Source organism: Ischnura elegans, chromosome 8 (genome assembly GCF_921293095.1).
Source record: "Ischnura elegans chromosome 8, ioIscEleg1.1, whole genome shotgun sequence".
Taxonomy (NCBI): domain Eukaryota; kingdom Metazoa; phylum Arthropoda; class Insecta; order Odonata; family Coenagrionidae; genus Ischnura; species Ischnura elegans.
Window position 1 is genome coordinate 72,243,157 of NC_060253.1, and position 9,311 is coordinate 72,252,467.

General features: G+C 38.0%; 2 long non-coding RNA genes across 2 annotated transcripts; both read left to right on the top strand.

Moving 5' to 3' along the window:
- Positions 1-2,951: 2,951 nt before the first annotated feature.
- LOC124163997 lies at positions 2,952-4,886 on the top strand. The gene is made up of 4 exons (XR_006865922.1): positions 2,952-3,168; positions 3,345-3,685; positions 3,799-4,607; positions 4,706-4,886. It is a non-coding gene; the product is annotated as an uncharacterized LOC124163997 (long non-coding RNA).
- Positions 4,887-5,319: 433 nt separating this feature from the next.
- Positions 5,320-8,151, top strand: LOC124163987. Its single transcript, XR_006865917.1, has 3 exons — positions 5,320-5,454; positions 5,631-6,087; positions 8,022-8,151. It is a non-coding gene; the product is annotated as an uncharacterized LOC124163987 (long non-coding RNA).
- The last annotated feature ends 1,160 nt before the right edge of the window (positions 8,152-9,311 follow it).

Below are 9,311 nucleotides of genomic sequence, written 5' to 3' on the forward strand. Positions count from 1 at the left end.
TTGCAGTTTATTTAAAATTTTGATTTCCACATCAGTCATTCCTGATGGGCCTCTTTTTCTTTTACGATGATTTCAGAGGATGGAGAGTGGCGGAATGTTTTGCCGCCATCACTTTCATTTTCTGATTTCTCCTCGCGGATATCAGTCACATCTTCATCATTAACCTCTGCATTTTCACTGTTAAGACTGCTCACCATCTCTTTGAGTATACTATTCTTCTTTAGGAATGCCAACTGATCACTATAAAATATTTCTTCATAAATTTGGCTTGTGATCCAGTCCTTTTTCCCTCTGACAGCCTTTTTAAATACTCGACCTGCCGGTCCCGGATATTGGTCCATTTTGAAATTAGAGCTTTACCTTAAATAATAAAGAGAAATTTATTTTGTGCTTGAAAATTTTCATTGCATGAACATATAAATGAGTATGCATGCTTGTGTGTGAGCGTTGCGTTTCTTTTATTGTCAGTATTTTTAGTGGTGCACATTTTTTAGGTATCTTGCAAGCCTTGACACTTTCACGGACCTCCACTATACTTATCGAATGGGTGTGTCCACCATTTCTGATATCGTGCTCGAAGTTTGTGGTGCAACATGGGACAATATGTGTCCCGAGTGTATCCCTCCATTAACAGAGGAGAAACTGAACTCGATTGCCCGGGAATTTTTAAATAAAACTGTATTTCCCCATTGTAATGGGGCAGTGGACGATAATGATATTTGAATCATTAAACCGGAGCGTACTGGCTCCTTGTTTTCAACTTTAAAGATTTATTTTCAATTCTGCTATTTGCTGTGGTAGATAGTGAATATCGATTCATTTTTGTAGATATTGGTGCTTATGGAAAAGACTGCGATTAAATAATATTTAAAGACACTCGGCTTTGGAAAGGAATAATTATAGTGAACTACCCATTCCAAAGCCAATGCATTCCAAATTTGGAGAACAAAGAGTTCCTTACGTGTTTATAGGAGACGAAGGTATATTAAGAAATGCGTGACTATTGAACAGTTAAGGACTGCTCTTCCAAGGGCTGTAAGTTTTTCTGTTTACCTCGTAAATTTTTCCTCGTACGTTCCAGGTTAAGTCACATTTATTTTTATTGGATCCGCTGTCATGTGTTGTGAAATACTTTTCTCAAGAACGTCGTTGTTGGATATTTAAATTTGGATAACTTAATCCAACTCTTTCGAAGAACAGTGACATGTCAGTTTATTTCCTCTCGATTGATAAAGACATATCTTTCCCGTGTAGTAAGTGTAGGACTGTTAAGAATGATTAATCCAAATGAAGTTCATCTGCTTGAAGCGATTATTATTAAATTCTAGGGATTGCGAAAAAGGAATGCATACTTTTTACTATGCTTAGCTAACTTCCATCCTTCGCTCGTCACATTAGTTTTTGCTTCTATGGGCTTGCACCAAATATCCATACTCAGTGGTTTGAAGTTACTATGTATTAAAAATACTTTTTAAATCATTTTAATTAAGTTAAATAATTTTTAAGTAATACCTTTACACTTATCTACACCAAATTCAGTTGTTACTGAAGTTAACTTTAAGCATTTTTGTTGGTTTCAAGTAAATCTTCCTGTAATTTTAACCTGGTATTGAAATATTCTTTTCCACAGTCTCAGAGAATTTTCTTCTAAGAATATACTGAGCTGTATTTCTAGTTCCTTAAAAAGTTTTGAATTATCGCATTATGCATGCTGACATTTTGAGGCGTAACTAGGACTATGCTTTGGGGGGGGGGGGGGGGGTGGGGATAACCTGGGGTGGCGATTTCCCACCGCCGTTGGAGAAAATAAAAAAAATAACATGCCTGGAAATACATTTCACATCATTTTCGCACTAAAAATTAACTTTAAGCTGACGCAGTTCTTAAATGTTAAAACTAGACAATATTTTAAAATATTTTATTTTATTTCTCTGAGGCTTTACGGGGGGGATCTAATACATTTTTGTCTTACAGAATTGATTTTTGTGATTATCGCACAGTGGGCGGAAATCGATAAAAGCTGGACAAAAGTCCAAAATGTCGTTTTTTGAGATAGAGACTTCGAACGTAGCATAAATACTTATAAATGATCACCAACTATAGCTTTATGTGCTATTTTACATCAATACGTCCCGTCACTGAGACACAGTGGCCCAAACATGACCAATTTTTTTAAAAACATGCGTGATCTCGTGTTTCTTCGAAAACCTTTTAATTTAAGCTGGTGGTGTTGCGTTGGTATGATTTTTATGGAATAAAAAACGCAACACTCCTTTGAACTGATGCTTTGCCTAGAGATTCCTTGAATTTAAAAGATTTTGGATCTCATTTGACTGGTTTCACAACGCAAAATGGCGGATCCGTTTTTGACGTGAAATTTGACATACAGTAGACATTATCTTTCGTTTACGGAATATATAACTCGGGAAATTCGCGTCACGGCGCAAAGTAGAGATTTATTAAGAAACCTTGAAAAAAAGTTTGCGACGCAGGAAATGAGAGCGATTTTTCGATAACGAGTCAAGCCTAAGCTACACGCCGCGGGACCCTGAGGCTCGGTAACCAAGGTCGATGTTTCAAGTTTTTTTAAACTTTATTCTTGAAAATCGTCATTTTAAGCGTGGAACCTAGTCAGTAATGACCTAAAACACTATAATGATGACATTAACAAGGATTATGGATCGACCGCCTCGACCATTTAACGCGTTACTCGAGTGAAAATGCTAGGGATTGGATATTAGTCGGAACCATTCCACACGTAAGAAATGTGCTTAGGGTATTGAAGTAGGGCTAAGAGATACGTCGTCATGCTAAAGAGAGAAAAATAAGCTGTTTCCGCGAAAGGCAACTACCGATACCCTTTCCACCCTCGCCGAGGTGGGTCGTGCGGAAAGGGGCGTTTTATGACGACGCACAGCCTTTTGAAGGTATTTAACGGTATCTTCCTCAAGGGTTTTTCACTTTTCTCAGCACAAATACGTGTCAACTTGCAGTCTTATTTTGGAATCGGTGAAGAAGTGTCGTGCTAGTTCTCCTCGTGTCGTGTCGTGCTGTAGAGTGATTGTCAAGTTCGTTTTGCCTAGTGATTTGTTTCGGGTTTTGCTGATTTCTTACCACCTTTTCACGGAGTTTGATAGCGCAGCGATTTTCCATCTTGAATTTTGTAAGGTAAGACTTAATTAATGTTTTTCATTTGAAATATTAATGTGTTTTATTACAATTTCGACGAAAACTTTTAATTGCTTATCGTTTTTTTTACTATTTTTTGCCTCTCAGAAACCAATGCAATTATGATTTTGATGTGTGTTCTCTAACATGTTTCTAATTTTCAATTCACCGCGCAGGGTTTTGAGAGCTTTTTGACGTAGAAATGGATTCAAACCAAATTACTCGTTTTGAGTTGCATAACAAATTATTAGAAATGAAGGGAATGACAACAGCAAAGAAATAAATGCACTTGTTGGATTTTTTGTCGCGGAGATTAAATGTTGAGAGCTACGAGGATGCTCTAGATAGTCCCCGTGAATTACTTAAGTTGGGATTCTGGCCTTATTATGAAAAATGTGGAAACAACGTTGCCGTAATAATGGAAGATTTTTAGCCCGATGTAAGGCATGGCTTGCAGAGCCAATTATTTTCCCTGAAGTCGTCCGTCAATACTTTCCTGACACTTCAAAGACAACTGGTATGTATTACGTTTAAATATGTTTTGATCTTATAAATTAAATTATATTTTTGAACATCTATTCTTATTCTATATCTAGAACATTCTATATCTTACTATTTTTGCTTTGTTAGGTTCATTGGGGCGGCCGGAGAAGTACTTCACTTCTTCGTGTTACAGATCCAAAAGAAGGAAAGTTCAAAACATAAAAAGTACTTCTTCAGTAGCTGAGCTGGCATTAGTAACCACTCTTGGCTTAGGGGAGGAAGGATATACTGCTTCCGCGAAGTTAATAACAGAAGTTACCACAAAGACTTCACTTCTTCGTGTTACAGATCCAAAAGAAGGAAAGTTCAAAACATAAAAAGTACTTTCTCAGTAGCTGAGCTGGAATTAGCAACCACTCTTGGCTTAAGGGCGGAAGGAAATACTGCAGCCGCGAAGTTAATAACAGAAGTTACCACAACAACTCCTACAAGAGCTAAGAAAGTTCTTAGTAAGTGGAGGAAGAGTGATGAGGCGCAAAAAGAATTATCTCCAGAGGAGGCCCTATCTCTGATCATCACTATTGGGCTGACCAAAAATCAATATAATGTGTAAAGACTCTCCGCTCGCTCTCACGGACATTTTTTGTACCCCAACTACGGACGGCTGTTTACGGCAAAAAGTCCTGCATACCCAAAAGAGGTACGCATCACAGAAAACGTATGCGAAGTTAGCTTGCAAGCATTATTAAACCACACAGTATCGAGGATACTGGAGTGCGCATCAACTGCTCACGCGTCCAGCAATGAGGTGAATTGCACCTTGATATGCAAATACGGATTTGACGGGAGTTCGGGCAATTCCCAATATAAACAGTGTTGGGAACAGGCGGATTCTTCCGACTAATATTTATTCATGAGCACCTTGGTGCCGCTTCATTTGGTGAATGATGGAAATGGTAAGAGTTTAAGGCGTTTAAAATTCTTTATTTTGCTTACTGCTAATGAATCTGACTGTATTGAAATTGAGTTCTTAATTCCATGTCTGCTGTTATAGTTGATATAATCAGGAAAAATCCTCGCTCATCATCAACCAGATTTTGCCGCCCTATTCGCCTCCAGTGGCTGAAGGAAACTAAGGAAGTTCCTGTTGAGGAAAGTAAATATATTCAAAGGCAGATTACCGGGCTGAAAAATTGGAGCACCGGAAATTACTCAGTCACCTTCAACTTGCTGCTAACAATGATAAACGGAAAGGTAAGAAAAATTCATGCTCACACTGTGATAGATACACTGGGATATGTTAGTTCTTATGGATGAAAATGAATAAATTACGATTATTTTAGGTATGCAATGCATTAACTGACAGTCCGAGTATGAGGTGCTACATATGCGGAGCATCAGCAACGGATATGAATGATTTGAAGGCAATTAGGAATCGATCTGCGGACAAAACCAAATATTCTTTTGGATTATCAACCTTACATTGCTAAATCCGATTTTTTTAATGTGTACTACACATATCCTACATGCTAGAGTTCAAAAAGTGGCAGGTAAGAAAGAATACAAAGAAGCTGGAATTCAGTTCAATGGTGAAAATGCTTTTTAATTATGACCAACATTCTTCGCAGGCCCGAGGAAATCTGAAAACACTCATTGTACAGAGAAAACTTAAAATTTAGAAGGCTTTTAGGAAAAGGATGGGGTTAATTGGTGATTTTCCTAGGCCTGGATCAGGTAACACAAATGACCGTAACACCACAAGGCGTTTCTTTGATTCCCCAGACTTGGCCGCTGATTTGACAGGTAATTGAGTAATTGTAGACTGTAATAGCATATATAAACCATGCTCTATAAAATATATGTAGCATTCACGCATGTTTGCATATGAAATGGTTAAATACTTAATCTAAATTATAAGTTCTTATAGGTAATGTAATGAACAATCAGAAGAAGATTAATTTGTCACGTTTTAATTACAGGTATCAATGTTGATCTCATAAAAAAATTCCGTCATTCTAAGGGCAACATCATGCGGCATAACTAAATTATTCAGCGTTCTCGGACTACTGCCAGAGAACTGCGGAGTTATTCGACATAAGCTGTACCCATGGTATTATATGCCAATCACGATACAGAAGGTGCTTCTGCATGGAAGCGAAATTATGGGACAACTATCTGAAGAGGCAATGGAAGCCCGGAATAAGAACACAAGTAAATTCCACCTGAGATTCAGCAGAAAGCACTACAGAGAGGCCACGGATGAAGACCTTTTCAAACGACTGTTGCGTCTGATTCATTTCTTTCCTCCGCCTTGGCATCAACTCCGAGGAGACCAAAGGAAATGTCAAAAGAATTAAGATATCTGCTGATTTTTTATGATAGTGAAGAAGACGGATCAGACGCTAGTGACGAAATAAGTTCATCGGAGGATTGAAGGTAGGAACTCTATAAATGAAAAAAAAAACAATTCAATAACTTTAAGGAAAAACAATCATGTGTGACATCCAGTATATCTATTCCATTTTTTCCCATTTCATGATTCCAAATTGGTTTCATTTGTAAGTTTTAAATAATGCGTGGTATTCCATTGATGCGATATTGTATTTTTTATTTTTATAGCACATAACGGATAGAGTAAAGATTTTCAAACATTTTAATAATGCATTTTTATGGTTTGATTTTGAATTTGCATTTATTAGACATGTTGCAACATATATTTTCTTTACAATGGACGACCGAAAGTGAAATTTGACCTGTTCAAGTTAACTCTTCATTTTACATTTTATAAAAACAATTAATTTACATTTTAGGTTAATTGCTTTTCCTTTTTGCTAAAACATTGCCCTATTGTATACATCTTGGTCGAATTAAAAAAGGAAAAACCCATGAGGAAGAATCCGTTAAATACCTTCAAAGGCTGTGCGTCGTCATAAAATGCCCCTTTCCGCGCCACCCACCTCGGCAAGGGTGGAAAGGGAAAAAGGGTATCGGTAGTTGCCTTTCGCGGAAACAGCTTATTTTTCTCTCTTTAGCATGACGACTTAACTCTTAAACCTACTTCAATACCCAAAGCACATTTCTTATACGTGGAATGGTTCCGACTAATATCCAATTCCTAGCATTTTCACTCGAGTAATGCGTTAAATGGTCAATGCGGTCGATCCATAATCCTTGCTAATGTCATCAGTATAGTGTTTTAGGTCAATACTGACTAGGTTCCACGCTTAAAATGACGATTTTCAAGAATAAAGTTTAAAAAAACTTGAAACATCGACCTTGGTTACCGAGCCTCAGGGTCCCGCGGCGTGTAGCTTAGGCTTGACTCGTTATCGAAAAATCGCTCTCATTTCCTGCGTCGCAAACTTTTTTTCAAGGTTTCTTAATAAATCTCTACTTTGCGCCGTGACGCGAATTTCCCGAGTTATATATTCCGTAAACGAAAGATAATGTCTACTGTATGTCAAATTTCACGTCAAAAACGGATCCGCCATTTTGCGTTGTGAAACCAGTCAAATGAGATCCAAAATCTTTTAAATTCAAGGAATCTCTAGGCAAAGCATCAGTTCAAAGGAGTGTTGCGTTTTTTATTCCATAAAAATCATACCAACGCAACACCACCAGCTTAAATTAAAAGGTTTTCGAAGAAACACGAGATCACGCATGTTTTTAAAAAAATTGGTCATGTTTGGGCCACAGCATCTCAGTGACGTGTCGTATTGATGTAAAATAGCACATACAGCTATAGTTGGTAATCATTTATAAGTTTTATGCTAAGTTTGAAGTCTCTATCTCAAAAAACGACATTTTGGACTTTTATCCGGCTTTTTTCGATTTCAGCCCACTGTGTATCGTCTACAAATTATATTTGACAGTGCAGTACTCAGGGTATGGAATGGTATTTGGAGGAGGCGACCAACAGCTGAGGTCATTTGCGCCATGAGGGAAGGGTTTGGAAGGAAGGGTGGAGAGAAACCCGGCGTCGGCGTTAGCCTGCTCTTAACGAAAGGCGCCAAGGGGACCACGGCTTAACGTCCCATCCGACGGACGGAGAGTTGCGCTTAAAATGTCCTCCGCACAACATTCAAGCAGGGATCGGGCAGTCTCTGAAAATTCTCTGCCACTGCCGGGATTTGAACCCGAGCCCGCCGGGTGGGAAGCCAACACTCTAGCCACCACACCAACCCAATCCCCTGCAGTACTCAGTTATGGCCAATTCAGTCATAGCTTATTTTGTTTGAAAGTCATTAAGTCCTAGCAGTTCTCATAACTTTCTTGTGTTTTTCATAGGGAAGTGTAATTTTCCTTAAATTTCTGAAACATTTCAAATTATGTACCCTGATTTTGTTTCTTTCTATTCTTTCTTTATCCAGGAGTTCATGAATCATTCTTCAAGACTTCATCATAAAAAAAAATTATATAGCACTGAACTATTCGGCCAAGTTTTGTCATTCTCATAAATAATGTACTAGTTGACAATAAATATTATTTTTTGTCTTTTTATGTTTGATTTTTATTTATGTGCAATAACCTAAGGTAACCAATAACCAACTGCCCTGAGGCCTTGTTGGCTCTTTCCTGCAAATAAAAATACTATGAAACTGCCCATTAGCTCCTGAGAATCAGTTATTTGGTGCGTACTAGTTTTCGAGCATTTTGAGCTTAAGCAGATGGACTTGAAATAATGGAGTGGAAAGGGAGGTCGTGTTTTAGTGATTTGAATTTGGCGGCAAATGCTGATATTCCGACGATTGTGCCATCTGAACTTATAGTAGGCGAAACTCTTCCCTGCCAATGACGTTTTGCCTGGAGTTGGAAGTCTATGATGCATACTCCACATAGGATTCTCAACTGCCATGGTTCCATTGATTCTCACTAGTCGCAATAAATAGAGGCGTTCCCGTCGATAGGATCGAGGATCTCCTGATAGGATAGATAGGATCTCTGATAGGATACAGGTAAACATACGTATTAGCCCGCAAGAGATACACTATTCGTTGAATGTAATAGTTTATTGCTCAAAATCAAGCTTAGTTAATTAATATTAAGCTTAATTTCATTGGTAATAATTAAAAATACGCAGGTGAACATTTATGAGTGCAATGAGGCCCCTTTAAAACATACGTATTAGCCATTATAACATATTTGTAAATATGGTGTAGTGGTCAAGGTACTGGATTACCATTCTCATTTTCCATGTTCGCTTCCCATCAGCGGTAAGATTTTTCATAATTTCCTTCTACTTTTTCTATTTCAGAAACCTGCTATTCACTATCATATTCATGATTTTCACTGATAATTTTAATTCTGTGCGAGGAAATGTTTTTGTACACATCCGACGTCTGATGTTTTCCCATTTTTTCACACGGAGGCTTCCTTTTAATTGTTGCATTTTCGCGTCGCCACACGACGCATTATTAAGATACGCATGTATTTGGTTTCCTTTTATGTTGCAAAATGATATTGTCAACCAGCCCCATGACACTTCCTATCCCACTCCATTGGGAACCCATGGTCTTTTATTGAAGTCGTTTCCTCAACCTGCCGCACGTTTGCCGGGGCGGCGCCACGTATTCTGGAGGGCAAGAATTAGCGGGTAAGTTAATTTCCGTATTGTTGAGCGCATACTACAGGTGAGTGGAAATAGTCATTTTTGTAATTAA